This window comes from Ahaetulla prasina, chromosome 10 (assembly GCF_028640845.1).
Source record: "Ahaetulla prasina isolate Xishuangbanna chromosome 10, ASM2864084v1, whole genome shotgun sequence".
NCBI classification, from domain to species: domain Eukaryota; kingdom Metazoa; phylum Chordata; class Lepidosauria; order Squamata; family Colubridae; genus Ahaetulla; species Ahaetulla prasina.
In genome coordinates, this window is record NC_080548.1 from 10,626,291 (window position 1) to 10,641,425 (window position 15,135).

Genomic DNA, 15,135 nt, shown 5'->3' on the forward strand with positions numbered 1-15,135 from the left:
AGTGAAAAAACTTGACCAAGGGTCAAATCTCTTGGCAACCTTTCGTTGAAACAATGAAGATTTAAGAGGCGAAAAGATTGCAGCCAATTTACTACCTTATAACACAGATTCTCTTGTTCTTACAAACTCTCAAAGCTGCCCCAAATCGGACCTTCAGAGCAGAGGTGGGTTTCAGCAGGTTTTGAACAGTTCTGAAGAACTGGTAGCGGAAATTTTGAGTAGTTCGGTGAACCGGTAGTAAAAAATTCTGACTGGCCCTGCCCCCATCTATTTTCTGCCTCCCAAGTCCCAGCTGATTGGGAGGAAATGGGGATTTTGCAGTAACCTTCCCCTGGAGTGGGGAGGGAATGGAGATTTTACAGTACCCTTCCCCTGGCACGCCCACCAAGCCACGCCCACCAAGCCATACCCACAGAACCAGTAGTAAAAATTTTTGAAACCCACCACTGCTTCAGAGGAAATACACAAAGCAATTCTCACTCCAATGGATGTGATATGGAAAGGATAAATAAGACAAAGACACTAATCGGCTGTATTCCACAGCAGGATTAACCAGGGCAGCTCAATGTACAGCTGTTGCATTCATACGTGTCCAAATTTTGATTCATGTGTAAAATTTCTGTATTTGCGTGTCTTACCATTGTTCCCAGTTCCCCTGTGCATCCCCAAAACTCTCTGAAAAGACCATCTTTACTTTCAAGGTTTTTCATCTTTACTTCTACCAACTTTGAAATGCCAGGAAATGCAGAAAACCCCCCCCACCAAGACCATTGGTAGGAATGCAGTAAACAAACAAGCAAACATCCAATCGCATCCTGGACATAAACTGTTTCAACTCCTACCCTCAAAACGACGCTATAGAGCACTGCGCACCAGAACAACTAGACACAAGAACGATTTTTCCTGAAGGCCATCACTCTGCTAAACAAATTATTCCATCAACACTGTCAAACTATTTACTGAATCTGCACTACTATTAATCGTCTCATAGTTCCCATCACCAATCTCTTTCCACTTATGACTGTATGACTATAACTTGTTGCTGGCAATCCTTATGATTTATATTGATATATTGACCATCAATTGTGTTGTAAATGTTGTACCTTGATGAAGGTATCTTTTCTTTTATGTACACTGAGAGCATCTGCACCAAGACAAATTCCTTGTGTGTCCAATCACACTTGGCCAATAAAATTCTATTCTATTCTATTCTATTCTATTCTATTCTATTCTATTCTATTCTATTCTATTCTATTCTATTCTATTCTATTCTATTCTATTCTATTCTATTCTATCAATATCCTATTTCCTGAACTACTGCAGATCCGGTAGCAACAAAAATTTCTCCCCGGCTCTTCACAGAAAAAGAAAGAAAACAAACTTATTGGCACCTGCCTATTCCCATGTTTTGCTTGGGTTGGGTATCAGGGGTGCTATTCAGCAGGTCCTGACAGGTTCTGATTCTGGGACTTGGAGTCCACATATGTTAAAGTTGCCAAGGTTGAGAAACACCATCTGAGAGCATTTTGTCCCAGGAAGACTAAACAGAGAATGTTTTCTAGGGACACCCCTAATACCCCCCAGTTATACCTTAAGACAGCTATGCCCATATCTCTCAGTCCTAATGGATAAAAGTAAAACAATCAAATGTATCTCTTTCTGCAAGAGGCGAATCGTCTTTCTCTTCAAAAAGAGCTAAGAGCTAAGCCTCTCTGTTTAATATCCATATGCTGGCCACCAAGAAAGGAGAAATTATGTTTTCCAGCAAAGAAGCCAAAAGCCTTTTGCATTTTACCTTCCCTCTGCCAATCCCAGTAAATTGGTGCTGACAAAAATTGCTCTTCAGAGAATGAATTCCTGCAGTTCTTCCAAGCAGGGCTAGCAATTTAATGATATTATTCTCCTTAATGAGGGAGGGAGGATGAAGGAGAGACAGAGAAGAGTTATAAGCAATGACCAAATCTGAAGCGCCCATAAAATTCCCCTAATTAAAAAGGGCTATTATACAAAGGACTTGGATGACCACAAGAAAAGGCAGGCATGTTATTAAAGCTCCATCCATTCCCATGAATCGTGCAGGATTTCATTAAAGCAGGGGTCTCCAAGCTTGGTCCCTTTAAGACTTGTGGACTTCAACTCCCAGAGTTCCTGAGTTGAAGTCCACAAGTCTTAAAGGGACCAAGGTTGGAGACCCCTGCATTAAAGGACAGCTGGATGAAGTATTTTACTTTATTGTCCTCCACACAACTTCAATCAATACATATATACATATACAGGGATGCTATTCAGCAGGTTCTGACGAACTGGTAGTGGAAATTTTAAGTAGTTCGGAGAACCAGCGAATACCACCTCTGGCTGGCCCCAGAGTGAGGTGGGAATGGAGATTTTGCAATATCATTCCCCCAGGAGTGGGGAGAGATTGGGTATTTTGCAGTGTCCTTCCCCTGGAGTGGGGTGGAAATGGGGATTTTGCAGTATCCTTCCTCTGCCATGCCCACCATGCCATGCCCACCAAGCCAAGCCCACAGAACTGGTAGTAAAAAAAATTTGAATTCCACCACTCTACATATACATACACACACGCACACCCCACCAGGACAAAACCAGAAATGGACTTTATACAACTTCCATGTCAATCGATTTCAAATGTGTTTAATTAACATACTCCCCAGGGAGTTAGCAATTTCCTCCTGTATTCTGGAAGATTTCTGGAAATAAGATTTGACCTGGCTCTCTCAAAGCTACGTCCAACACTCTTGGGATCCACGCAGGTTTGGAATCCTGACCTGTAGATGCCCAACCTGATCAACTCAACTCAGATGACATTTCCCTAGCAAGCACGATTTTCGATAGCCGCGCAACGAAGATTTACAAATCCAAGATTTTGCATTTCCTCAAATGTAGCTTTTATTCTGCCAGTTGAATACCCCTCCTCTTCTCACCACACCAAGCCTCTTTCCCTCGCTTCTACTCTCAGGCATACAGGATATTTACGCAACTCAAGGTCCCTTGAATTACAACACTAATCCCCCCACCCCCATGATTCTCAATGGACAAGGAAATAGAAGAAAATTCTATGATCACTTTGGATCCCCCCCTCCCCCCCCGGAAAAATAGCTTGGAAGAGAAAGTGTGGTTTTTATTTTTGCTTTACTTTTGATCAAGGCACAAAGAAACTCAACTTCCTAAACCAGAGGTCTTCAAACTTGGCAGCTTTAAGACTTGTGAACTTCAACTCCCAGAATTCTGGGAGTTGAAGTCCAGAAGTCTGAAAGTTGCCAAGTTTGGGGACCCTTATCCTAAATAATCCTGAGGCTCGTCTTTCACTCACCTTCCTGTCTTTGAAATGCCTGTTTCTTCAAGTTCAGTGTGTCTTCCACTTTTCTTTCCGAAACTCCTGAGCTCAGCCTGAAAAACTCTCATTGTGTTTTGCCAAAGTGTGACGTACACACCCACTTACATATTCCCTCCAAACATCCACGGGACCCATCCCAAGACAAAAGGGTCAATTTACGAGGTTCTCTAATAAGCAAATGAGGGCAGCATTAACCACACACTTCACCTTTTTCGTTTTGCCATGCGAACTGTGACAGATTCACGATTTTTCGTCTTCTGAAACGAGTTTCCTTCACGTGCTTTGCATGTTGAGCCAGCAAGAACCACTCACTGGACTGGAGCGAGGAACGGCAGTTGGAAAGCTATGAATGAAGTGTCTAATCTCTGAACACTCGATTTTCTTGCCAGTACACAAAAAAATAGTTGTAAACTTTTTAATCCCAAAGAGCTGTATACAGAAGTGGAGAAAAGCCAAAACAGGATACTAGCCACAGAAAGAAGTTCACTGTTTTCAATCATGTTTTTTTTTAATTAAAGGAAGGAGCAAGCTTCTAGTCCTCATGGGCTCAGAAAGATCCTTCAATGATTGTGGCAACAGCTGGTAGAATAGATAAGACATTGCAAATTCATATTTAACCAAGCCTTTATCTTGGATAAAATTCTCCAGTTATAAAGACATTATTTTTCCAAGTCAAGCTTCTGAAAGCAGACAGGGATTGCATTGCAGAGTACTGAATAAACTAGGGCAAACTTGATTTAATTCCATAGCAATGGTGAAATCCTCCGCGAGTTGCTACCGGTTCGCTGCCCACGCATGCATTGTGCGTGCCAGACATGTGTTGTGCGTGTGCAGACATAGTGCAGGCCAGACGCACTCTGAACCTGCATGCGCAGTGTGCATCAAACACTCACTTCGTGCGGAAAAAGGAGCCATTTGAAGGTAAGTAGAACAGTGAGGGCGGAGGAACAGCTGTGCCACACAATTTAGATTCACTAAACAGCAGGATTTCCTGCTGTCTAGCGAATATAAATCGCGCAGAACAGTTGATTGTCAGAAATACTGCTTCGGACGAACCTTTTTTTTTTACTACCGGTTCACTGATCCGGTAGATTTTCACTACCAGTTTGCCCGAACCGGTGCGAACCAGTAGGATTTCACCACTGTTCCATAGGCATTCACATTCAAATGTTCATTCAGTAGTATTCATATTAAATGCAATTCATTTATCCACTCTCCAATCAGAAATTCCATCATTCCCCCCCCACCTGCCAATGAAAACTACAATTTTGTAATAAATTTTTGGGGATTTCAGGGGTCTGGCCCAAGATTTTGGGGAGCTACATGCCATTCCAGAACAGGGTGCTTGGAGGGAGGGAGGTATTTGATCCCATTGGGGAAAATATAGAGTCCTGCAGTCAGGTCAGTATCTTGTATAAGTGTATATTCAGCACATTTCAATAAGAAAAATGACTGCATTTTGGGTGATCAGCAACCGGCCCATATACACATCTGTTTGCAGGGCCCCGTGGTCCCATGATTGTGATTTACAATTTTTTTTTTTTGGAAAACCAGCACTTACTTTCCAGTTTCCAGCAAAAAACACCCCATAGCAAACAATGGGTTCACTTGATGTCCACAGCGTTTGCTTGCCCATAGCACTCACTTAATGAGCACTGCAAAAAGGTCATAAAATCAGTCTTGGTCATGTGTTGACCAGATTACCCATCATGACAACTTGCAATCATAATTGTCTGCTTAATTATGGTCATAAGTTGAGGACTTCCTGTAAACTCTCTAGGAGATTCTTCCAGGAACCATGATTGACTAGGTGGCTCAGTGGCTAAGACACTAAGCTGGTTGATCAGAAAGGTCGGCAGTTAGGCGGATCGAATCCCTAGTACAGGTCTCCTGCATGATCAGGGGGTTGGACTAGATGACCTCTAAGGTCCCTTCCAACTCCGTTACTTTTACTTTATTGCTTCTGCCTCTACCGCAGTTTGCACGAGGGCTCTATAGTGGTGCCTAGGCCTGGACCTGACTTCCACACATGCACAAATATTTCTGAGATCAACAATAACACTTTGAAGGGAAAGGAAAAATGGGTAAAACGCAGAGTAGGAGAAGCCAGCAGGAGGAGTGATTTAGCTACGTATTATTACAACATGTCAACAGACTGCCATCTCTCTGCCTTATGCCTGGCCTAGGAGAAGATGTACCTCACCACAGGTAGTCTTCAACTTACAACCACAATGGAGCGCAGGATTTATGCTCGTGGCTCCCGTGTGACACCTATCCTGCGCAGACTGCACTGGCTACCTGTGGCCTTCCGGGTGCGCTTCAAGGTTTTGGTAACCACCTTTAAAGCGCTCCATGGCATAGGGCCGGGTTACTTACGGGACCGCCTACTGCTACCGAATACCTCTCACCGACCCGTGCGCTCTCACAGGGAGGGACTCCTCAGGGTGCCGTCAGCTAGGCAGTGTCGTCTGGCGACACCCAGGGGAAGGGCCTTCTCTGTGGGGGCTCCCACCCTCTGGAACGAACTACCCCCAGGACTTCGTCAACTTCCGGACCTCCGAACCTTCCGTCGCGAGCTTAAAACACATTTATTCATCTGCGCAGGACTGGATTAGATTTTAAATTTATATTGGTTTTAAATGGGTTTTATTATTTATATTGCTTTTTAATAATTCGGCCTTGTAGAATAAATTTTTTAACTGTTATTTTAGTCTGTATTTATATGTGCTTTTTACTTGCCTGTGAACCGCCCTGAGTCCCCTGGGAGATAGGGCGGTATATAAATGTGATTAATAAATAAATAAATAAATAAATAAATGCTGCTAAGTAAGGCATTGGTTTTTGCCCCATTTTACGACGTTTCTTGCCACGTTTCTTAAGTGAATCACTGCAGCTGTTAAATTAAAAGCATGGTTGTTAAGTGAATCTGGCTTCCCCATCGACTTTGCTTCTCAGAAGGTCGCAAAAGGGGATCACGTGACCCCTGAACACTGCAACCGTCATAAGTATGAACCAGTTGTCAAGCATCTGAATGTAAATCATGTGACGATGGGGACAGGGCAACGGCCGTAAGTGCGAAAAATGGTAATCAGTCACTTTCCTTTCGGTGCCATTGTAACTTCGAATGGTCACTAAATGAGCTGTTGCAAGTTGAGGACTACCTGTACACACAAAGTAACCCTTCTGCTAGCGGTCTTTAAAACATAGGCTGCCTGGTAATCGGTCAGAGATGCTCCGATGTTGCACTGACTGGACTAGATGATTTCTAAGACCCTCCCCTCCAACTCTATAGGAGGCAGTAGTAGCAGTCATCTGGGATAGTGTTGTGTGTGTGTGTGTGTGTGTGTGTGTGTGTAAACGCGGATCTACTGTGGGTCATTTTTCTTGTCCTGTGGGGTTCAAGGGACGACTGCACCAAGTAGGAAAGGCAGGCTGGCCTTCAGCACCTTGGAGAGCTCCGAATAGAACAAAACCTCCAGTGCAACTAATTCTTTTATCTTCTTTGGGCCAGGTTTTCTATTCTTCGACTCCGCCCCCTTCAAAGAGAGCTTTACAGGTAAGCCCCGATTTACAACTGGTTGCTTAGTGACTGTTGCAAGTTACGATGGATCTCCCAAAAGATAATTATAATTGAGTCTGTTCCAAAGCTCCAATGCTGGCCCCCATCCCCCACATCCACGTGACTGTATTTTGGATGCTCAGCAACTCACCCTCATTTATGGCCATTTGCAGCATCCCGCAATCCCATGGCCATGATTTACATTTTTGCTGAACATTTTTGGCAAAAAACGGCCCACAGCAAACAATGGGCTTGCTTAACAACTGTGGATTCACGTAATGGTCGTGGCGATTCACTTAACGGCTGTTGCAAAAAAAGGTCATAAAATCAGGTCAGTCACATGATGACCCCCTTTACAAACATCATGGCTTTTAACTGTAATGGGCAGGTTCCATTATAGTCCTAAGTTGAGGACAATGTATAAATTGCCAGTTTAACTCAATTTAAAGTTGTAATTTCAGCATGGATAAGAGTAGGTGGGAAGAATATCATGGACGTCATAAAGGGAGGGGGCTTGCCTGTTTGCAAACAGTGGCCAATCACAAAATCATATTTGCCAGGACACCAACTGTTGAGTTGATTCCTCTTCTATGGAGATTCTCCATTGCCTGAGCTTCTCTTTTTGGGGTGGATGGTTACACTTCCAAACAGAACTCCAGAGCAGGGGTCTCCAACCTTGGCAACTTTAAGACTTGTGGACTTCAACTCCCAGAGCTTTGTTGGCTGAGGGATTCTGGGATTTGAAGTCCACAAGACTTAAAGTTGCCAAAGTTGGAGACCCCTGCTCCAGAGACCTTCATTTTTATTTTTCAAAGTGGCAGTGGGGCCTATAAGGTGATCCGGAGGCATAAGAACAATCAAAGGGCAATTTAGAGACTGGAGCATAGCTTTTCAGTATAACATCTTCCTATGACATTATTCTAAATGGAATCCAAATTAAATTAAACATGGGGTGTGATGTCTCGGTAATTAAAGATACTAAGCTTGTCAGCAGGAAAGCTGACAGCCTGGGTTTGAGACCGTAGCGTCACGTGATGGGGATGAGTTCCTGTTCCTTGCCCACCTAGCAGTTGGAAAGCATACAAATGCAAATAGATAAATAGGTACCACTTTGTCAGTGGTGGCATTCAGTTTTTTTTTACTATCAGTTCTGTGGGTGTGGCTTGGTGGCCGTGGCAGGGGAAGGATACTGTAAAATCTCCATTCCCTCCCTACTCAGGGGAAGGTTACTGCAAAATCCCCATTTCCTCCTGATTAGCTGGGACTCGGGAGGCAGAGAATATAGATGGGGGAGGGGCCAGTCAGAGGTGGTATTTACCGGTTCTCTGAACTACTCAAAATTTCCACTACCGTTTCTGCAGAACTGGTCAGAACCTGCTGAAACCCACCTCTGACTTTGGTGGAAGGGTAACAGCATTCTGTTCACCTTTGGCATCTAGCCATGCTGGCCACATGTTTAGAGAAAATGTGTACAGACAACACTGGCTCCCTTCGTCAACAAACAATGAGCATCATGCTCTAGATTCAGACACAACTGGACAGGGAAATCTTTACCTTTTTTTACCTTAAATTAAAAATACTGTAGGTCAACAGATGCTATTTGTTCCAGTCATATATTCAGGCACCATATGAACCCAGGCTAAGTTAAAACACAACTGGCAAGATCTCATTTCTTAATACAATTGTATTAAAATTCAAAAACATGAATAAAAAATTAGCAAGAACAGAAAGTAGAAAAGAAAGAATCAGACAAAAAGCAAGATAGAAGTGTAAAGAAAAGAAGAATGGAAAAACTAAAGAAATAATGGAAAAGAATGGCTTCCAGTTTTCTTCAGTTTACGGCTGTAGATAAAAAATACAACCAATTCTTACTCAGAAATTAATCATAGTCCACCTTACTTCTCTAATCCTATATAATTCTAACCATCAAATCCCAGGATCAAAATTTCATTTCTCTCAGGATCTCGGAAAAAGTCCAAAAATGGTTTCCATGTAGAAATAAAATAAAATCAACCTCTTTAATCAAAGATGTCGATTTTGCCATCTCGGCCAAATGGCATGATCTCACAATGCTCAATGTTTTGTCCGACTCCTGGAGGGAAATGGTGGCACGGAGAAATACCAAACGCAACATGATCATATTACAAGTCTCTTGTTCTGTCCTCCTCCGCCTCCATCTGAACGATGGCTTAATTAGCCGGCACTATCAGTTCTGGCGACAAAAGAGCCAGTGTCTGCCAAGAGCCCTCATTATCTTCCACGACGCTGGTGAGTCACAAACTTCAGCTCTAGTCAATCAGTGGATTTGCCTGTTACAAAGAGACACAGCAGCTCTGGCTGCCTTTTATATCCTGTGGGGTGTGGCTCCATGACTCAGCACTTCCTAGGTGTCATGTCCCCCTCCCCCTCCGATGACCGGGTCTAGGAAGTCTGTATCGAGCGTGGCCATGAAGCCTCTGCAGCTTTGCCAAATTCCTTTCAGATTTCTCAGGGCAGGAAGGAATCCAAGTTGTGACTTCAGCAAACCAGATGAGACTTTGCTTGAATCAAAGTTGCTTGACTCAAGCTGATCCTTTATATAGGCTGTGGGGTGTGGCTCCATGACTCAGCACTTATCCAGGCCTGCCCATCCCTTCCTTCTGCTGACATCACATCTCAGATCTCCGGAAGCAGGGATCCTCCCACTGTGGGTTCTCTTCCTCTGGATCTGCTGCCGGTAATTCCAGCATGTGGCTGGCTCCCTGCTCACACGCTGTAGGAGTGAGGTTTGTTTGTTCATTCCTGACATTCTGTCCGGACATGGTGCCAGGGCTGGGGGCTGGAGGCATGCCAGGCCATTCCTCTTCATTATCAGACTCTGAATCTGATAGCAGGCCTGGGAGGAGGTGGGAGGAGCCCGGCTAAGGAAAGGAGGGAGGACGAGGCACAACACTAGGCCTGCCCCACCCTTCCTTCTGTTGTTCCCTCCTCTCCTGCCTATGAAACCAAGCCTGATTGCCGTCAGCTGGGTCTGCAGGCGTGGCCTGGAGGGGGGGGAAAGAGTCAGGGGAAGGAGGCCTCGTTATCTCTCTCACCTGGCCTGCTTCTGGCTCCTGGAGCTGAGCCAGGGAAGCCGGTGCTCCCGAGGTAAGTCCTTACGGTCCTTCCCCCTCACTGTCCAAGTCACTTTCTGGCAGCAGGCCCGGCTCCAAGTTACTTCCGGGCATGGGGCCAGATTCGGGGGCTGGAGTCACAACTTCTCTTCTCATCTCCATACCTTGATGAAGGTATCTTTTCTTTTATGTACACTGAGACAAATTCCTTGTGTGTCCAATCACACTTGGCCAATAAATTCTATTCTATTCTATTCTATTCTATTCTATTCTATTCTATTCTATTCTATTCTATTCTATTCAGAAGGGAAGGAGGCGGTATAGGAAAAGCAAGTAGCTTTGTGTCACTTGACTGCTTCTTCCCATCATTAACTACGCATGACTATTCTTCATGTTCTCATCACTGTCAAGATAACAAAAAGCCCTTGTTTTGTATAATTTCTCCTTCTCTTATTTTGATCCCTGCTACTGTCTTGTGATGTCATTCTTAAGCTGAGAAAGAAATATCTGACTGAGAGCCAGCTAGTTTTCTCCATGGTTGAGCATGAAAGTACGGAACTCTGATCCATCCGTGCCCTTGTACCTGGAAAACTGCATTCACCTGAAACCATTTGCCCTGGAGGAAGGTGCTCCAAACCACAGTTCTCAAGACTCAGAACAAAGAAGGATGCCAACCAGCAACTCTGTCTTGAGCTTAGCCTGATTAAAAACTGACTGGGTTCCAATCTTGTGAGATGCACAAGGACCATTGCTACTTCCACCACTAAGCAACGTGGCAAACCACTGCGCTGATTCTTTCAAGTTTATCAGTCGAACTAGATGCAAGTTTGGTTGAACGGGGGACTCTTCAGTCTTGTGTGTTGGAGGTGGAACATATCTGGGACTCCTGATGGAAGATTCAAAGATGGAATCACAGAATTGGAAGAAACTCTAGAGCAGGGGTGTCAAACTGGATTTCTCCGAGGGCCAGATCAGCATTGTAGTTCTCCTCCATGGGCTGTCCAGGAGTGGATGGATTTGGAGATGGGATGGACGCCTCCTGCAGCACCCAAAATGGGGCGGGGGGGCTCACATGGCCCCCCCACACACACACACCATTTTCCGCCTGGATGGCTTGGTACAGCTTCCTGTTGGTCAAAATACGGCACAGGAGGGCCTCACGTGCCTCCTATGCCCCGTTTTCAGCCTGAATGGCCTCCTGCAAGTACCCTGCCGGCCAAAATGGGGCACGGGGGAGGGCTCATGTGCCTCCCTTCACACCCTGTTTGCAGGGGTGCCGCAAATGTGCAAAAAATGACAAATAGGCAGCTTTAGTAATTGCCTTGGTAGTTTCCTAGACGCCTTTGTGTGGCATGGATGTAGGTCACAGGGGTGGAGGAGCAGGTGCCCTTTGATAGGTGGATAAGGGAGGCGAGTCATCTCCTTGGGAAATCTCATGGCTTTGTGATGCCTGCAGACTAATATGTCAGTTGCTGTCAGTTATCAGTTATCAGACAGAAGATGCCCTCCTAGAGGTGAGCTGCTTTCCAGTAGGGCTCCTGGATACTGGGGAAGCTTCCCTCTTTTTGTAGCCAACTCTTAATAGCAATAGCGCTTAGACTTATATACCACTTCATAGTGCTTTTACAATCCTCTCTAAGCGGTTTACAAAGTCAGCCTATGGCCCCCAACATTCTGGGTCCACATTTAACCGACCTCGGAAGGATGGAAGGCTGAGTCAACCTTGACCCTGGTGAGATCTGAACTGCTGAACTGTAGCTAGCAGTTGAAGCTAGTGCTGAAGCAGCCTGCAGTACTGCACTCTAACCACTGCGCCACCTCGGCTCTTTTAAGAGGGGTAAGTGAGGGTTTGAGTTTGGGTTAGGTTTAGGGTGCGGGTGAGGGTGAGATGATGAGAGTGAGGGTGAAAGGGAGAGGGTTGGGGACAGGCTGAGAGAGAGGGGGAGGTTGAGAGGGTCAGGACAAGGGGAGGGGGACAGGGAGGGGAATGGTCATGGGGAATGAGAGGAAGAGAAGAAAAGGTAAAAAGGGGAGGGAGAGGGGAGGGGCAAGGAAGATACTTGTTGGATATTATACAAGGACCTTTCTGCCAGGATGGTTCAGATCAACGTATAGTGTGCAGACTATATCTGAAGGTCCTGTGCAAGGCTTACCAAGATAACTATTTGGAGCATGGGTCTCCCTGGATCAGCTAGGAAGAACATCAGTTCACTGTGCTCTTTCAGGACTTAATATACCTGCCACAGTCACCAGAAGGAGAACCCTGTTCATTTTATGTTCCTGGAGCTGTGAAAAATGGTTTCCTCATCAGGGTTCCAAGTAACACTCCCAACGAAAGAAAAGCCCGAGGCTAGAAGTTCCTCAAAGTTCCATTTTATTAGAGATGTCATATTGGCACATCTGGGAAAACCCGAAACTGAAATCTTTCAGGTTTTTCCTACCCAAAGAAAAGTCCAAGCCCCTTCCCCTGCACCCATATGTCCATCACATGGTCCAATCAAAGCACCATTCCAACTGGAGATGCTTCCCAGTTCCAGCCATCCAGGTGCAGGGCAAGATGTCTTTGACTCTCTGAGAAAGGAATGTTATTATGACTCTATATCACCCCTGCTCCATACCATCCCCCCTTCCCAGTTTCCCACAGCACTAAAGGTGGCAGCCCTGAAGATCCAAAGTAAAAGATGGCTTTCAGGACTGACACTCCTTCAATTATCTTCTCCTCAAAAGGGGAACCATTTAAGTTAGCCACTTAAAGAGTTGAAGAGAAAAGATGGCAGTTGCTTTCTCAGGTGTTCAGGAGGGCATCCATGGCGTTCCTTCCTCTTATTTTTCTCCACCACAATAATCCCCGGAGGAAACGTTGGCTGAGAAAGAGAGCTTGGCTCAAATTCACCCTAGGAACTTCCATGGCTGGGCGGGCAAGGAGGGAGACTGGAATTTGGGACTCTCTGCTCCTAATCCAGCCCCATCATCACTCTGTCACAATGACTGCTATTATTGTTTATTATTTAGTGTACGATGAGAACATGGCAGAAGAGAAGAAAACATACACACACAATCCATGTAATTATATACAAAACTTCTACAGGGCTACGGCAGTGGCCTGTCACAATAGTTCCCGGGGTGCCTAGCATTCCTTAAGTTGCAGGATCCAATCTGGGTTGTTTACCGGAACCAGAGGTTTAGTCTTCCGAGCTTCCAGACTCGTGCTGGAGCCCATCCTCAGAGAACTTCTCTCTAGCAGACACACACTCTGCTAGAGAGAAGTTCCCTGAGGATGGGCTCCAGCACAAGTTCGAAAGCCGCGAACACAAAACCTCTAGTCCTGGCAGGAGTGAGCTTCAAAAATTTTAGTAAGGGGTTCTCTGCCTGGTTGCTGGGTGGGCATGGCCATGGTGGGCGGGGCCTAGTCGGCCTCCTGCCCTATGGGGGGGCATTTTTGCCCTCCCCAGGCTCCGGAGGCTTTCTTTGAGCCTCCGGGAAGGCGAAAATGGCCTCCCCGGGCTCCAGAGGCCCTTCCCAAATTTCCAGTAGGCCCATTTTTCATCCTTCTCAAGCCTTCACACATGCCGTGCACTTACCTGCATCCAAAGCGGGCCATGTGGGACTCCTGGAAGGGGTGGGTGGTGGGTGGATGGGGCCAGCCAGGAGTGGGATTTGGGGGTTCTCTGAACTGCACAGAATCTTATCTAGAGGTTCCCCCTAACCCCTGCGAATCCCCAGCAGCCCATCCCTGAGTCCCGATGACCGATCCAGATTGGATCCTACAACGTTATCCTGAGACACGTATATTAGAATACCTTAAACTACACATGATCCTTGGGTAGTGTTAAATAGGTGACAATTATCAGATGTAGCCATATTGCCTTCTTGGGCTTCATGGCCATGACAAACAGAAGTATATAAATGATTGTCGTAGCTGCCATGGAGAACTTCCATGGAGAACTTCCCATATTCATGAAGGAGATGCTATGCTGGGTATAGAATAATAATAAAGACTAATAAGGACAGACTAGAAAGTTTGCTTCCTAACTCTTCTAGTTCCCCAGGTTGTTTTCTACATCACTATCTACCTCCATCTTTTCTTGGGCATTTCTCTCAAGAAATGACAAACTCATTTTAATTTTCTTGCAATGACTATGGGGTCCATGCAGGTTACAGAGATGCCTTTGAAATAAAGACGGATCTGGGAAATGAATGCTATGCTTTGCAATATGCTGGATTTTCACTGATTCCGGCACTTTTAGTGATTCCTTCAGGAATCCAGCAAACAAACTTTCTATTCAGCTTCCTTGCTTAATATACTCCAGATAGGTTTGGTTTCCACTGTCGGAATTCCCTAATCAAATTGGGGAAGCCTGGTGTATGTCTTTTGAGAGACAGTGAAGGAAATCACCAAGAGATCCTAATGAGATTAGGAAAAATAACTTTCCCTCAGGGATTGAAAAGCCACCTGTGTTATCCGCCCAAGAGAAACCACATGGTTCCTGTTTCAGCGTTTCAAACTGTTTTGCAATGTAGTTTGAAACTCAGAAAATGCCTGTAGAATTGTGCGTGTCTGTATATAATTGTAGTGCGCAGAACAGCAAATGCACACAAGCAGGGATATATCATCACCAGTGGTGGGTTTCTACCAGTTCGCTCCGGTCTGGCGAACTGGTAACAACGGCGGTTGGAGGCTCCGCCCACCTGCCTGGACGTCATCACGGATGTTCTGCGCATGTGCAGAAGGTTCTGCATATGCGTAGAAGTGCTGCATGCACGCTCACAGTTCCGAATCGGTAGCGAAGGTAAGTGAAACCCACTACTGATCAGCACACATGGGCACAAAGGATGTGCACATTTTCCTGAAAACTTTCAGTGCAAAAAAATAATAATCATGAAACTGAAAAACTTGTTTGAATAAATGAATGAATGAACAAATGAACAAAGAAACAAATGGGAATATATGCTATCTGGCCTCAGCAAATGGCTGCATCAGACCAGGCTATTCGGCAATCCGGGGAAATTACAAACAAAACCCAAAATAAAACCATAGCAAACCATTTCTGTACTGCTGCTAACCCAGTTGTTTGGATGTAGATATTCTCAGTCCAAGTGAGAGGACCTTTAACCTGCATCGTTGAGAT

At 45.2% G+C, this 15,135-nt stretch overlaps 1 protein-coding gene across 8 annotated transcripts in view; it reads right to left on the reverse strand.

The window, feature by feature from the left end:
• COL8A2 (collagen type VIII alpha 2 chain) overlaps positions 1–15,135 on the reverse strand; it is a 293,599-nt gene that overhangs the window by 47,041 nt on the left and 231,423 nt on the right. The window lies entirely within an intron of this gene.